The 18,443-nt window shown below is 37.5% G+C and overlaps 1 long non-coding RNA gene across 1 annotated transcript in view; it reads right to left on the reverse strand.

The window, feature by feature from the left end:
• The window catches only part of LOC145403206 (uncharacterized), a 59,113-nt gene that overhangs the window by 5,663 nt on the left and 35,007 nt on the right, over positions 1–18,443 (reverse strand). The window contains exon 2 of the long non-coding RNA XR_013897946.1: positions 13,110–13,163. This is a non-coding gene — a long non-coding RNA (uncharacterized LOC145403206). The remainder of the gene's footprint in view (positions 1–13,109; positions 13,164–18,443) is intronic.

Raw genomic sequence — 18,443 nt, forward strand, 5'->3', positions numbered from 1 at the left:
GCCCCGAAAATTCGAGAAAAGCCCATAAAAATTAGAAAAATTTCGTCTTAACAAATTTGGAGTATTGGGATTTTTGGATTATTGGCGACTGGGTTACAGGACTTTTATTATATATATATATATATATATATATGCAGCAAATGCTCGATTTAACGAGCTAATTCACCCAACCCCCATTCCGTTATCTTCAAATTTCCACTAAATCGAGTTCCATATCTATGGCTCAATAATGTACCTGTATAAGGGAAAATTTTCCGGTATTTCAAGGTACTTTCCACTAAATCCTTGAAGGCAAACCAAACCTAGCAAACTATGCTAACTCTCAATACTACACACAGCAATCTGAACCCATAAATAATACCTCCACAAGAGCATTATTGTACTGTATATGGAATTCCTTTAACAGAATTAGACTCGTTTTAACTTAAATTTTCCTTTAAATAATGCAAAAAATACCAGAAAAATTATTCCATTATCTCGCGCTTCCGCTAAATCGGTGTTTGTTAAATTGAGCATCTACTGTAAATATATTCCACAAGAAACCCAATAACAAAGAGTGAAAGGAGGTACTAAATCAGTTTACTAATCTCAAAATAAGTACAGTATAGAATAAATGGCATAAAAACACACACACACACACAAAAGCATAATCATATGCAACAGATAACTAACCCCTTCACTCTGATAATGTACAGCAATCTGTATGTTAAAATTGCTACCACTGTATCATTTCACTTAGCTATGGAGAGAATTTTCAAACTGGAGGAATTAGATATAGCCTTCCATAGCCCCCTCACTACCAGAAGTCCATCCCAAGTTGAATAAAACTATCTGGTGGTAGCACAGAAAAATAACAAATCATGTCATCAAACTGAAGAGTTCATAGTTAATGAGTGGAGAGAGTTAGATAAACAGACTGTATGTTATCAGTAAAAAATTAATAGTGAAATGTGGGCTGCTAGATATAAGTTCCCAGTGTCAGGCAATCACCGATATTCACATGGCAATCCATACACCTGCTGCAAGTCAGACAACATAATGATTAACCCTCCCACTTCAAGGACACTTGGCATCACCTTAGTAAATATGTGCTTCTTATCCACAGCAATAGTACTCCACTCTCTGAACAGTAACATTAGGATGAACAGAAATAAACTGGAACAGAACAGGAAAGGATCATTTTAAATTATCCAGACATTATTTATCCTTAGGCTGACTGTACTCTTCCTACCATGATTAATACAGGCACTGTATTAAAGTATTTCAACTGGGAACAAAATTATTATACAATGCAGTTTGGGAGTGTGTGTAAGAAACAGAATCTAAAGGTGAATGTAGGGAAGAGTGAAGTTATGGTCTTTGAGAGAAAGGAAGTAACTGAATGTACAGTAAGGCTGGATGAAGAGGAAATCGAAAATGTGAGTGCATTTAAGTACTTGGGTAGTGTGATGAATAAGGATGAAGTTTGGAGGATTAAGTGCTTGAAAGGGTACAACATGGAAGAAAGGTTGCTGATTCTTGGAAAGCAGTGATAAGAAACAGGGAAGTGAGCATGGAAGTAAAATGTATGGAAGTGAAGCTTGAACCTTATTGGAAGGACACACGTCAAGAATGAGAGCAATGGAAATGAGTTATCTGAGAGGAGCATGTGGAGTTACATGAAGAGACAGACTGACAAATGAGGAGGTGAAGGAACGTTGTGGAGTGGATATGGATGTGATAGAAGTGTCAGAAGAATACAGTGAGGTGGTTTGGCATTGTGGATAGGATAGAGAGTGAGAGACTAACAAGAAGAGTGTATAGCAGTGAGGTGGAGGGGAGAAGAAGGATGGGGAGGTCAAGGAGGAGATGGAGGGATGGAACAGAAAGGCATATGAGAGAAGGGGGTGTGAGCTGGGAGATAGGCAGTGAAATGGTGTTGGACAGGGCGACATGGAGGCGATTTTTCTGTGGCCACCCGTTACAGGATTGAGGCATCTGACAATAGATAGATAGATAGACAGACAGTACTACCAAACTGATACCTGTTACATGTACTGTAACTGCAGAATGATGTACTATTCAGTTCTTTATCATGGTAGCTACACTGTCAGTGTTGATTACATGACACATGATAACCTACTCTAAACCCCAACAAAATTAATACGGGTTACTAAAGTACTGTATGATGCAGCAGTCTGATCAGTACAGAAAACAGTGGAAATCATCAATGCACCTTAAGAGTGTGTGCAATACATTAAACTGTATGTATGGTGTTGGCGAGAAGTCATGTGATAAACATTACAACATGCAATTTGTACATATTATAAAGCATCATGCATCTTCTATTATCTTATTTCAAATCCAGTCACAGACAAAAAATCTACACCATGTACATGCCTACAGAGAACGGTACCATGCATGAGCTCCACCCATGTACACTGATGAAGGAAGTGCGTGTCCATCTGTACAGTTAGCTAATTTACCAACATCAAAACAAGGATGGTGAGGAAATGCTAGCACCTTTGTTTCAGGAAAAAAATACACACCAATTCTTGATAAACAGCACTGTGCACTTTATCATACAGGACATCAGAGAGATGGAAGTAAAATGCAAACCAACATAATACAACTATCAACAATGTCCAGTCCATATTATTAACCAAATTTACAGAAATAAGTAAAACATACACACAAAGGCAACAGTAATAAGGGAAAGCAACAATAAAAATTGCAGATTCTGCATTCCAACTCTGACATAAATCCAAAGTGAGTGAGATCTATCCACAAAGAAAGAGTAAAGAATATTAAGATGGTGAAAGGGATGACAGTGTTGAACAGCATACTGTGTAATACTCATGTTTGGAAAAATGGGTGACACATAATTATTTTACTTTACCATTTATATCTCAAGCACACTTCATTAGGTACTGAAATCATGAAACGACTTACTCTTATATATAACTGTCCTCTAAGGCACATAACCCTTGCCGAGCTGCAGTACTCAATTGAGGCTCAATGAATGTCTGCACAGGCCACGCTGCAAGCTTCATGTGAGGCACAATTTCTGTCTATCTATCTTTTGTCAAACGTCTTAATCCCGTAAGGAGTGGCCATAAACAAATCGCCTCCATGTCACCATGTCCCCTGCCATTACACTGCCTTACTCCTAGCTCACATCCCCCTCTCTCATATACCTCTCCACTCGATCCTTCCATCTCATCCTTGGCCTCCCCCTCCCTCTCCCCCCCTCCACCTCACTCACATACACTCTCCTTATCAGTCTCTCACTCTCCATCCTCACCACATGGTCAAACCACCTCATTGCATTTCTCCTAATGCTTCCTATCACACTGGTTAAAAAACAATGACTCAGGCAAAGTACCCTACCTTATAAAGAATCAGGTCGGCAGGGATTAAAGCATTAGAGAGTCATACCATTCAAAATGGTGTAGGAGAGGGACATCTTCTAGCAATGGCACTGGTATACAGTAGATGGGCACCTCTGCTGCCTGGTTGCATAAATGACCCTCAACTCTATTTCCCAAAATGGGGATCACAGACTGCTGGAGAAGGGCAGCTTCAGCCAGCCACTGGGTTAACATTTTAGCTGAACCTGGGGATAAAGCTACTATAATTACAACCAATCAAACTGAATGCAGACAGTATGTTCATTTCAGGCAACTTAGTGTCATTACAATATTATACAGTCTGTTAAGCTTAGCCAACTGTGGGAGCAAAAAAAAAAAAAAATATCTACTATATTTATAACACGGACACAAAAAAATTTTACCTGAACTTTATCATACTCTACTCAGGTTACACAGATTTAAAAATGGATAAGATGTGGGCCAAAATTTATGGCCCGGGACTATATCCAACATTACGGCAAATTTTTACAATGATATATTTTTTAAAGTTTAAACTAGAAAGAGATTAAACAAACTTTAGTGTAACAAACTTTTAAGATTTTGAAATACCATAATATAACCTATTCGCATGTGCGTGTGTGTGTGTGTGTGTGTGCAGAGCACACACACACACACACACATACACAAGTCGCCAACAGACAGAGCTCTTTGTGGATCGTGGGGAAACAATTGCCCAATCAGCGGCGAAAAGGAGGCCAGCCTATTGTGATTATGTGAATGAATACATGAGTGGTCCCATCTGATATTAGTGATAAAAATGCAGCTTTTGGTCATAAAAAGAGTACAAAACACAGTGGAAGTATAAAGTTTTTGTAATGCTGCATCATGGTGAAAAGGAATAGTTCACTGCTTACATCTGGTGGCGGTGAATTTGCCGGCTTCTCTGATGAAGATAAAGGTAAAGGAAGTACTAAACTGAACCAAACAAGAGTACCAGGAGTGGAGAAAATGATGGAGAAGAATATCCAGGAGTTAAAAAGGGTATGGTCAATAAGTAGAGAGTTGCAGGAACAGACCTTAGAACTGAAGAAAGGGATTAAGGTAATGTAGAGCAAGTTGGAAACCATCTGCACACACAGTGCTGAACAAGAAAGACAAGTTACAGAATTAAAAGTAAGTAACGAATCTGCCTCAAATGAAATGAAACAGCTCAAGCGGGAAAATAAGAGGTTGGAAGAAAAGAGGGACAGGATGAAAAGTAAACTAGATGAGCATAAATCAAAGTCATGGATGCAAGATGAACACATTCAGGAAATCAAGAAGCAACACAAAGGGTGGAAGAAAATTCAAGAGGAAGGAAATATAAACTTGAGAGATTACTGAACAACAAAGCAAGGAAAAGGTGGAGAAGGAAGTGGTTAGGGTAATAAGAAGTAGAGAATCATTAGTCATGGATGCAGTAGACAAGAAAAATGCGTGATAATTTCGGGAGTAAAACAAAAATGTATGACAGTAAGATGAGAAAGGGAGAGAAGAAATGAGTAAGGCTAAAGAGATAGTATCAGTAGTTATGGAGGGTAACAACGAAGCTGAAGAAGAGACTGAAGAAGTGTTTAGGCTAGGAAAGTATGAGGAAGGAGGGGCAGGGCCATCTGAAGTAAAGTTTAAGTCTCAGGTAATGGTAAATAAAATCATCAACAGAACATGGAAATTATCAGACAAAGAGGGGTTCAAGAATGTATAGATAAGGAGAGATGCAAATGAGGAAGAAAGAGGTAAAATAAAAGAGATAGTAAAGGAAGCAAACAAAAAAAATGAACAGAGAACAGAGGAAGAGAAGACAGTGTTCTATCAGAGTTCTATCTATGTATCTATCGATCTATTGCCTTAATTCCGTACAGGGTGGCCACAAACAAATCGCCTCCATGTCGCAATGTCCCCAGCCATGTTACTGTCCTGCTCCCAATTCACACACCCCTCCCTCATATACCTCTCCACTCCATCCCTCCATCTCATCCTCGGCCTCCCCCTCCCTGTCCCTTTCGAATACTGTACAGGGGTCTTAAGCTGATTTTGGTTCAACCATTAAAACCCTTTACAGGATCATGAGCTGTGAGTGGAGGACAACTTCGGCCTGCAGTCCACTTGTCTCACTTTCAGATAAGCCTGGGGTGGCAACTGCAACTTCTATTGTAGGAGGCGAGATAAAGTAAGGTGCAGCGGCCTAGGAATCTTCTACACCTGTACTGAGTTCAAACCTTTACTCTGATGTCGTGATTGTCTCCTATTCTTACAGTATTGCCCACTTCCTTCCACCTCTGGAGGTAGGGGGGTTTTCAAGAATACTCCCCCAGTATCTCTGCTTGTCGTATGAGGCGACTAAAAGTTTTTTTTTTTTTTGATGTAAGGAAGATGGAACCAAAGGCCATCAGCCCGCAATAACAGTTCCCTCCAAGAGAAAAACAAAATACAAGAGAGAGCCAAATTCAAGATCCAATCATTTCGAGATGCCTGGACACATTGCGTTTGAAAGACTGGAGTGCAAACTGGCAGTTGAAACCAGTCCAGGACCCAGGGACTTGTTGTAAGTACCCAAAATGTTTAATATTGTATAAACTCACCTCTTCTGGTTCTTTTGCATTTATTTCAATCTTTTATGTCCCTTATTGGTGTGATTTGAGTCTTAAATAGGTGCTATGCATGTCCAGTAGGGAGTTGTATAGGTGTTTTTCTGAGTCAGGGTAGGTTAGGGTCCATAAATACAAGTCCAGGAGACTGGGGCCCACTTTCCGGACGGGGCCACTTTCCGGACATGCTTTTGGCTCTATTACATCAGAAAGTGGAGGGATTACTATATATACTGTATATATATATATATATATATATATATATATATATATATACAGTATATATATATATATACGTATTCCATGCGGTGGAAGACGCAATTTTTTGTCTCAAAATCACTTTCAAATATCCCCCTGCGTCCTGGAGGCAAGACTAAGACCTTGGCTCCATTTAGAAGAATCACTTCTACAGAGGATCATCTCACTGTTTGACAGTCAAGTATTTTTTAGAGTATAAACACCTTTGATTTAGTGTAAAAAGTTACATTCACTTGTGTATATACTCAGATTTTACAATTAGAAACACCCAGGCTCAAGAAAAAATTTAGGGTTTATTTACAACTGGCCATGTGACGGTTTGGGGGTTTAGCGGTATAGCAGTTTAGCAATTTAGCATCTAGCACACACCCTACATTAGCAGGCTAACATGATCACTGGTGAACTCCCTGCTAACCTTCTGAAATGGAGTCATGATCACTTTGCTTGCCATCCACTCAGTAACTAGTAAGGGAATCATACTGGAGATGATGGCTAGCATGACATTTGAGTCATTGTAACAGATGTCTGTCTCATGGAAATTCAATAACCTTTGTTTAGCTGGCTTCTCTTACTGATATTTTGTTTCATACGAGACAAGAATATAATAGAAGGAAACAGTTTTATATTACCGTTACTGAAAAATGGGAAAAACAACTGCAATATTGAACAGTACTCTCTGAAATTACAGCTTATTAGCAGTTTAGCACCTAGCGTTCCCCCAACTCTCAGAACATGATCACTTCTGAACCCCTAGCTAACCTTCAGAAAGGCAATAATGATCACTTGCTATCCAATCAAAAACTAGCAAGCGAATCATATTGGAGATGTTGGCTAGCATGACTTTTGTTGAGTCATTGTAACAGATGTCTGTCTCATATGGAAATTCAAAAACCCTTGTTAGGCTGGCATCTCTTACTCATAATTTGTTTCATTCGATACAAGAGCATCATAGAAGGATGCAGTCTTTTATTACTGATAGTGAAAAATGGGAAAAATAGTTGCAACACTAAATAATACTTCCCGAAATTACAGCATTATTAGCGTTTTAGCAATTTAGCAGTTCAGTGCCTAGCAATATGGAAAATCGATCACCCCACGTTAGGATGACTTCTGGTACTTTTAGGGTACATAAAATGGTGTAAATATTCCTTGTAATTGATTTTTGAAAACTTGGATGTGTTGTCTGTGATTCTAAAATTCAGCACATGCAGACATTTGTTTTGGAGTTATAGTGTATCCCTTCACTTAATGGCCTATGTATTTTCTTAAATGAATGAAAGAACGGATTTTACTGAGTTCTGTTTTTTTAATTTCATGAAAAACAATACTTATCTTTATATACTAATACATATTTAGTGTACTTTAAAGGGGGTATCACACGGCACCTGAAATCATGGTTTGCCGACGGAACGCGTTCCTAGTTTGCTGGAACCAGGCACAAACGCTATCACACACGTTCCTCGAACGCTGCCGACCGTCAGCAAAAATAAAACAAAGGAAACCGGAGTCTGTCCCACCGTCTCACGAGTCATACGTATCAGATGCAACATGGTTTTTCTTAAATTTGCTGAAGGGAGAGTGATTGCTGCATTGGCCCTTGCAGTGGTGGCATTTGAGAAGAAAGAAGCGGTGGCAGCCAAAACCACGAGAAGGCAGCTGTGGAGCCGCCTTCTCGTGACATGGGAATGGCCTTATTTTTTCAATGAAGGCAATTTCAGCAGCCCTTTTCCATACTATCTGCCCAGATGTCTGCAGTGCTGAATGAACGGCGAGATACATAAAATACTCTTTCACTCAGCATGGTGTAATGTATCCACTCCCCAATGTAAACCACTGAATTATCGATATCGTTATTTCACCTGTGCACGATATAAAAGGTTATTTAAGCTTTCATAATTAATAATATATATAATGGAAAGTAACAGGCATTCTAGGAGGGAATGATAGAACTTTAAAAAAATAAACAAAATACTGCATTATAGCCTCCAAGTTCTCTATTCAGCTTGCTCTGCTATCAGAGAAAACATTTTGTACCTGGTTTCCCAGGCAGAAATGGATCTGAACCGATTCCAGTTTTGCCGATAAAATCCTTGGCGTCTACCACAGTTTCGTGGGAGGTTACCACAATTTCTTCGGCAAGCCACGATTTCAGGTACCGTGTGATACCCCCTTAATAGAGATGAACATCACGCCTCAAGTTACTGTATGAAAGGAATCGGACACTTTGGACTTCATATTTCATAAACAAACTGGTAGTGTTAAGATGGCGTCGTGGTATGGAGTAACATTTTATAAGGAAGGGGTTGTTTGTTTGTTTTCTTGTCTTGCACCCTTCTTTTACATAAAAATAAAGAAACCAAACATATATATACAGCACTGAAGAGAGACTCCAATCTGTTAAGATAGAGTCATGGAATGCAGTAACAGTATGTAAGGAAGGGGTTGTTTGTTTTCATGTCTTGTACCTTTCTTTTACATAAAAATAAAGAAACCAAAGACAGACAGTAGTATTGAATAGAGGTTCTGAAAGGTGAGTGTGTATTTTAGTGAAAAATACTCGTATCAAGCAACCTTTCTGTAGTCTTGGTCAAGACATACTTTTTTTCTCAGAACTTCCCTTCCAGAATTATGGTGCATCTTTCACACTGCAGCATCTAACATGCCATGAAATACGGTATATACAGAATATATATATATATATATATATATATATATATATATATATATATATATACAATATATATATATATATATATATATATATATATATATATATATATATACAATTTATATGTACAGTATATATACATATATATATATATATATATATATATATATATATACTGTATAGAGAGAGAGAGAGAGAGAGAGAGCCTCTGTGGTACAGTCATTACTTGTTTTATGATGAATCGGTTTACGATAATTCGCTACAACGATAATACAAAAGTTCCACCCCAAAATTCGATTTACAATAAATTTCCCACTATAACGATTTTGCCATCGGAAAGCGCCAGGCACACGCAAGGTGACCGTCCCTTCTCTCAGGCAAGATGGTGGACCCAGTGTGCAGCGCATTATTATGGTTACGGTCCCGCCATCCCTTCAAAGCCCTGTCTTTTCAACTTGTTCATGAGTGCCCCCCTGTTATCGTCACCACTCAGCCAAACATCATACTACAGTACTGTGGATTTGTGTGCCCAGTGGTAAGGTCAGTGCCAGTGTAGGCCCCAGTGCTATGGTTGGTGCAGGTATGGGTCCCAGTGCTAAGGTTGGTGCAGGTATGGGCTGGATTCCCCTCCCCCTAACCTGTTCCTGTCTGACTCAGAGGCTAACCACTAGTGCCTGTAATCACAGGCTGTCCCCCAGCCTCGGGGGGGACGACTTGGAGACAACTTGGACCAACACAGGAAAGAATGAAGGTGGGTTGTCATTTATGGTTCAGTCTTGGTTAGGTGACTTTGGGAAGTTGAGTTGACGTAACCCCCCTTTCATAATGGGTTTCAATGTACCAATTTACGATAAAATCAGTATACGATAAGGTATGACCTAACGCAACCCCATCGTAAAACGAGTAATGACTGTACAGTGGTTGAGCGTGCATTTTCGTACACAGGAGAACGAGGGTTCGTGCCTCGCCAGGGTAATAAACTTTGGGAAAGTTCTCCTGCCCACGTACTGCTTTGGCAGACATAAGGGATGTTGTTGCTGAACCAGTGTTGCATACTAAAAAGTATGCTTGCACCCAGTCGGCTTGTGTGGGCCAATTACACTTGGTTCACAGACTACACACACATCCAAAGCAACTCTAACATTACAATCACACTTACAAGCACTTCTCACCCTACATACAGTCTGTATGAGATAGCCTAAGCCACTTGGTAGAGATACATAGGCTGTATCGTCCCCACTACGGTCAGGATAGGCAGGTCCTGCAATGGACACTCGAATGGCTGATATATATATATATATATATATATATACTCCTCATGGGGCAATGTAGGATTGGATGATGGATGGATATATATATATATATATATATATATATATATATATGTGTGTGTGTGTATGTGTGTATATATATATATATATATATATATATATATATATATATATATATATATGTACAGTATACTTACAAAAAACATCCACACAGAACCTTATTTCTTCGGAATTAAGGAAAAAAATACAGTAATGTGCAAGGCTGTAACAGTCAAACCTTTCCATGTTCATCAACATTCAGATTTTGCACAGCGCCATTACATTATCATACTGTATTGAGCTCCTGATACCACCACTGTAATGTGCAGAATTAAATTCCCCCTCAATTCCACTGCCAATTCTGAGTAAATGTTTATTAAGTTGAAATCAAGTAAAAAAGCAGACCACACAATGCTCAAACTAGTCATTGTAAGTGTCCCATTGTTTATGTCTCAAGGATAGTGATAACAGGATTGTGGCTGAGCAAAGACTGCAATAGAAAAAAATAAAGTTAATTTATGAATGAGATGACGGAAAACGAATGTGTAAAAGTCAGATGTTAAAAAGGAGAAAGTGAGTGTGAGGCGACCCAGGAGTGAGAATATATTTTTTTAGGTATAACAGAAAAGTAACTGAGTAAAAAGTTAACCTCCTCAACCATATATTTTTTTTTATCTGTATCTTGCTGCTGCCAGACAATCTTAAACAGTATAAAAGAGCCTCCTTTTATTGAAGAGATTACTGAAGGTTATATATAACCATCCCAGTTCAAAAAGTCTCCTACGCAGAGTAAAACTGTCCAGATATGGAGAATAAAACAAAAAATACCATCTGCTTAACAGAATTAATGAATATAAAGTGAAAGAATTGTAAATGTGGCCAAAGAGAAAACGAAAAGAAAAAAGAAGAAAGTCTGAAGCAAGGTTCATCAAAAAAGGAGTGGGGGTGGAGTGGGAGGAATCAGTCTTAAAATCTAACCACTGTTAATCACTTCAATCAAGATTGTCATTTTCTTCTAGTTAATGCTTTTACCAGGTAATTTTATACTGCTAACAAGAAACTGTCCAAACTAGAGGGGTAAAAATACAGTTCCTTTCACTACAAAGATGTCCTCCTAAACTGCATGAACTTGTCCAGTAGTAGCCAGAGTAATGTATGGTAGAAAAAAAAATCTACTATAACTTAAGTGCTTAACATTATAATAGTTGGTGGTGTTCAAGCAAAAATTATCTGGTAGCGGAAAGGATAAATTACAAAACCACATCATCTTACCCGTGAAGGTTACTGAACAATATTTGGTGGAGTTCAAGCTACAGAGACAGGTTTGACTGTCGGTGAGTGCAGGTGGAATGGTAAAGAACAAATAGGTGCACACAGGAGAAGGACAGCTAAAGTCAAGACAAGAGTTCACCAACTACTATATACCACTGTGTCTAATTCACACTTCGGGTGCATCTTTCAATTTCCTACCTCATACATACAAAACATCATTGAACGAGAGAAACATAACAAGCCTCTCTCAACTTAGGAACGTTAGCCAGCTGAGGAAAAACAAAAACAGAAGTGGTAATATATTTAGTGAACTTTTGCCCCTAACAGTACTGTACTAAATAGTACATAAACCAAGCTTGCATTATAATGACCAAGACAACTTTGATTAGCTGATGCCAAAGTCTACCTTCAGCCATGCTGTAACTTTTTTTTGTTTTTATTCAGTGGGAAATCATACACTGTATTCTAATGTGTTAATAATCAATTAATGGTACCGAACCACAAATATGAAGTTCTACATCATCATAAAATTAACAACAGTAAGAGTTAGCTGTAAGCCATGGCTATGTTCTAAAATATAATTTTTTTTCCATACAACTGGTACAGTACATATGCTGCAAATTGAGGGAAAATGGTATATCAGTTTAACAGGCACCAGCAGAGGCAAGACAGACCGTTTTTATGAATTTATTGTACTTGATACTGACATGATGGCTGAGTGGTTATCACTGCTAATTACTGTACAATGTTGCTGGCTCATTAATGCCATAGTTCAAATCATGGTATGAACAGCTGGCACCACTTAACTTGGGTGTCTATCCACCTACATTAGGGTGGTTATTAAACCAGTACCTGCAGTTACACCTTGGATAGGTGACTGTGGTTATCTGGATGATACAGTGACCTTGCATCCCTGGAAAATGGGTGAATAAATAACCCACCATGGGCTCAAAGGCCTAGTTATCATGAAGAGCACCATACCTAAGCACCTTATGGCATTGTCCTCACCTTTCCCTTAAAAAAAAAAAAAAAATAAAAATAAAATAAATAAAGATGGCAAGTAACACAGCTTTACTGTCTATAATGGCCATATCTATTTTGATGGATAATACTTTTCAGACATACAAATGATCACAAGATTCTTCTACAATTAACCCAACCATATTCATTATTATCCTGAAAATATTGGTCTCTTTGCGTGCTGTAAATAATATGTTCATTAATACAAGGAATCTCCTAAACTTTAAGATTATTACAGCAATAAATTATTTTTTTCCCATACCGCATACATAAATACTGTACAGTACCATAGATGAATGACACTGAAATACAACTGTTTAGCCCCTTGACTCCAGCTATGTCTTTTCATTTTTGCTAATTCCAGGTGATTTTATTCAGCTAAAAAAAAAAAAAAAAAAAAATAGGGGACATATCAAACTGGATAGGTTAGATACAGTCTTATTGAACTGCCTTCAACACAAGCATTGGGGGGAAAATATCATCTAGTGATAGTGTGGTGAAAAATGAGAAAGACATCCTACAGTTGGGAGGTTTAAAGTTTCTTGGTCATTAAAATTCAACAAATCCAAATACGTTAGAATATAATACACTGAACATAACTTACATCCTCAACCCTTTTTTCTTGATGATTACTCATTACTCTTGAGAATCAAGACACCTACAAGAGAAGTGCAAAAAAATATGATAATTAGTTCACCTTAACTACAAGTAAATGTATTTTCAGAATAATGTGTGCCAATCACTTTTCATTAATATTGTTAGTTACTGGACAGTCAGAGATAAAAGTCTGCCTAATATTCCAAAATGTCTATTTTACACAGTTCATATTTAACACTTCCCTCCCTGATGGATCATACCAAGGAGTATCACATATAAGTAAAGAAATATACCATGCTTCTCTTACCTTAGGAACATTAGTCAGTACAGGAAAACAAGAAGTAGAAGAAGTAAAATATTATGAAAACTTTTGTCTCTGACTGAACTGGTATACAAACTGTACTGATGAAAGTAAATACTGTAAATATATAATGGGTTACAATACATGTACCCATATGAAATTCTCTGTTATAGCTTGCAGACAATTATCAAATACCTGTAGTGTGCTCAATAAACATAATAATAAAACACCCTTAACCAAAGGGAAAGGAATATTGTGAGCTTAAGTGTACATTAAGGTATCCTTTGGTGCAAGTCAAATGTTATAGGCTACTTCACACTAAAGATATGTATTTATTACTTTTATTTTCTGTATTAAAACTTAGCCTCTTTCTGGGCTGGAATATCCTCTGATAACTGAGAGGAAACTGGATATCAAACACCACACACATAAAAAAATGTAAATATAAAACATGGTACACCAGTTAATGTAGTGATTTTTTTTTTTTACCTAAAGCCTATTTCATCCTCCATAACTTTCACATCTGGCCCACTGAGCAATGATGATAAAGTTAAAACACCTGAAAAAGTGCAGAAAAACAAGAACTATACATCACCCAAATCATTCACCCACAACCAGCACATTATCACACTCAGCTCTTTCAAGGTCTCCATGCACCGTGACTCCACCAAATTGACTCCTTTACGTCAGTCCTCCATCCCATTTGTCAGTCTAGCAACAATATTGCATACCATACACTGCTACTCCCAAAATTTTAAGGTTTACTACAGTTTCATGCAAGTTAAATTCTCTCATTATCAAGCAGAGTATGACACTGGCAAAGGCAGAAGTAAAGTTTAAAGAACTGCAACATTTCTGTGATCACACCAATAATATATATTGTGAACTGGAGTGCAGTGTAATGCTGTACCAACCACCACAAACCTCAAGGTTTGGAACTGCTGAGAAAGTGTCACCATGTTTATTCTTCACATTTTCTTGAAAATATTAGTGTGTATATATAACAGAGTGCAAGTACAGTACTACTATAATGTCTTCAAATTTACATGGCTAATTATTTTTCAAAATCAGAAACATTGTGAGGCAACCTACATATGCTAGATCCTGGTACTACTACTGTCAAAATTAGGTATTTATACTTAGTACTCAATTCTGTACAATGTACAGTACTGTACTCTACCATGCTATTGGTTTGCTGGTTTCTTTCCCCAGGCATATTTAGAGGCGAAGATTTCACTACATAATGTAGACTTATCCATATGCAAAAGGCACCAGAAATTTTCATGGCCATTTAAGCTTGTAAGCAAGCCACTACCAATACCACTACACCCACCTGAGTTAACATATCCCAGTGATGTAAATGGATCTACATCTTACACCTGGCCTAGCCTCTTTACATCCACAAACTGAACCCCTACCCACAATAAATGTTTAAACAAAAAATTTAAAATGACAAGTCACTGAATGCAACAGGGTAATTTCACATCACTAAAATGATTTGGTTGGAGGCTGAAGAAACATAAATCAACATGTAAAACACATGGACTTTAGGAGCACCTACAATCTCATTATTTATGCTAGACCTGTAAGATGTTATGTGAATAACTTGCCAAAGCACCTCATCCTACCTACCTACCTACCTCATCCTGCTGTCTAAAATGTTTCCTTTAACAAAATGCAACTAACTATTGATATAACTATTGCCAATTCACCAAATGAGCAAAATTATTATAGCAACAGTTGTGCAACTTCTATCATCACTTATTATACAAGATACAGCTATTAAGATAAGAATCAGGGAAGGTGAGCTTAACACATGCACAAAAAATGCATGGCAAAGTAATGAGCAGCAGAGAGCAACAAGTAACACCTCCCCTCACCCCTGCTCACACTACACTGACAACTCTCACTCACATGCTACCAGACCATGCTCACCCCTCCCCCTCACCTCAGTTGCCACACAGCACTGATGATGCAATCTAACAAGATATCACAAACTAAACTAATGTACAGTAACTGAACTTTCATAAATCCTGCAATACTTATTTTGAATTCTATATCCATGTTTTAACACAACAACAGTGCAGTTCAGTTTTTAATTATGAAAAGCTTTTTATGAAACTGGAAGACATAATGGCTCCTCTTAAAGCCTAAGTACATACCAGATACAATAATAAGATCTGAACACAGCTTCCTGGTTAGTACCCGGTACTGTAATGAATCAACATCTGGCTTCAGAAATAAGTGCTTGATATTTAGCTGTTTTGGCAACAGCTAAATATCAAGCACCATAAATTCTCTTGACAACACCCATTTACTGCACTAGAAACACCTGTTAGCACTACTTACTACAAGTATTCCATACTAGTTCATCAATCTCTAAAAAGGATTCTTATTAAACTCTTGAAACTTTTTTAAAAAGTATATTCTTCCTAACTTCAGATGATTTTGTCAACTTTGGAAAAACCACCTGTAGTGATAGGGTTAGGACACAGCCTCCATTAACCCCTCCAGAAAATAATTTCTTTTACCAGGCTGAATAAAATATTCTGATGTTAGCAACAATAAAGTTTAAGTGAAACTGGACTGATGCTAAATAAAAGCTTCTCAAGATAGCAAGAATAACATTAAAAATATATTACTGGACTGAAGTGGTTAAATATGTAACTCAAAATCCACAAAATATGGCCATCAGAACCAGACATGGGGTAATAGTAATATGTAATAGTAATAGTAATAGACTATTACAGGGTTTTCAAAGTAATATTAATAGATCACAAGTTCCTGGCTGTAATAGTAATTGTAATAGTAATAGAAGGCAAAGTAATAGATAATTGTATATTACTTTCCCATTAAAGACACTTCTTTAATACCGTTTACCATAATCAATAAAAACAGCCTTCTCACTTTGGTTACCTGTTGGCTGCTCTCCAAGCTGCAGGTACCCCACAGGAGACCGTGCAGAATGGAGAGTGGTCAACAGGCCATCAAGTGATCTAGACACACTTGTGCATTCAGTGGAACAGCCTCCCAACGATAATGAAAATAAAAACCATTTTCAATTTAATTAATACCGTTACCATAAATAATATATTACTAGAGATAGATAGAATAGTAATAGTAATACTAATAGATGACCAAGTAATAGTAATAGTAACAGATGACCATTAAAGTAATTATAATAGTAATATAATAGAGAGCAACTGAAATTAATAGTACAGTAATAGTAATAGTAACAGAAACACAGTAATAGACCCCATGTCTGATCAGAACTTAGACACCAATGCAGCAGTCCTAGTTAAAACCTGACATAAAACTAAGAGTTACCAAATCCATAACAACAAAAAATATGGTCATACTATTCTGACCTGGGTTTCAGCCTAAACTCATAACAGTAATGTATACCATACGAGCAGCCATGACAAGGCTTGCTGCAAATATAAACATGGTACCGGTACCTGTATTATGAATCTCTGTTAGTTAGATATGACAAGATCATTACACAGTACTGAACCACTGCTTTTAAAATTTTATTAATACTGTTGTACACTAACTGCTAAACATGATACCGTTAACCTTGTTAACAGTATCATGTTATCTATACATCATCAAACCACAACTTTACTTGGCTCGTTCACTCACACCTCTCATTGTCACGTGCGAGTAATCTACTTTATATCAAAATGAACTTAACTCTCTATGGGCAGAGAACTTCCCTGACATGATTATCATCATCTGGCAACAGCCAAAACAACAACCTAAAATGTTCTAGCCAATCCTGAGACACTAATTAAGATGGGTTTTAACTCCATGACAATGCAAATGAAATATCAATATTAGATTTTAATCACTGACTGATGAGGATAGCTGTTACCATACAGGGTTACCCTCTTTGGGTTGGGTATTTTCTTTCATTAAATAAAACTGGCTGCTGGTGGCCAGAATAAATTTCAAAGTGTCCCAGCTATCCTTTAGGGCTGAAAACTTCCACAAATAACCCTCGTCAATTACTCCAATTACCTCTGCCTCATTAACTGATGCTTACAGATAAATTACTGCATCTTCCAAGTTGCTACTACACATACATCACTAGTCCTTCTAATTCCTAATGCTACTGTTACGGTGATTTAAAACTTCTAACTTCATCAACCCCTCCTACTCTACCTCCCTCTATGCCTCATTCTTTTCACTAAGACCATCACACATGATCTTCTCTATCAACTTAATGGCCTCCCAGGATTGTATTGTACCCACCAATCTCTCAACAATTTTCCTGACAAAGGGCAAACTGCTTATCACAGCTAACTTAGATCCACTTGTCACACTACTTCTACTGACACACCTCCTACTTGCTATGTTGGTTCTGACTCTATTAACCTCTTGAATCAAGTGATGTACTCTACTGGTTTATTCTTGCTACTTCCAGACAATATCTAAGTGGAGGCCTTTCATAGTGAAAGGGTCCGTGAATGTTACTGTATCTAAACCTCTAGTTTGAAAAGTCACTCCTAAACTAAATAAATCTGTCTGCAGGTAGCAAGAATGAAATTAACATTACCGTAAATCATCCGACTGAAAAAGTTAATCCATTTCATCTTCAAAAATTCCACTTCCACACTCTTTCAATCTTTCACCGTGACAGTTCATGAATCTCATTCAAATACAGTGCATGACAATGGGGATGTGTTACTTAAAAACCCATCATGTAACAATTTATCACATATCATCAATTATAATATGGGTTTAATGGGGATACATTTTTAGCCAAGGGTCAACCACCCAACAAAGTCTTTAAATAGGCTTCTGACTCGCCCCAACTAGTAGTTACCTCACTTTATTGCAATGTACTTAATTCTTACCTTCCCCAAACAAGGCTAAAAACGAATTCCCAGTGCACCTAAACTGGTACAGATGCTTATTTCCCTTCACTTGCTGCACAAACTCCACCACTACACTACACTACTATTCCATTACTGACACTAACTCACCTGACAGTGACTGAATTCAAAGCCCATCTTTCAACAAGCAAATGACTTTAAG

Source organism: Coenobita brevimanus, chromosome 60 (genome assembly GCF_032717465.1).
Source record: "Coenobita brevimanus isolate Jiangsu-jjx chromosome 60, ASM3271746v2, whole genome shotgun sequence".
Lineage (NCBI taxonomy): Eukaryota > Metazoa > Arthropoda > Malacostraca > Decapoda > Coenobitidae > Coenobita > Coenobita brevimanus.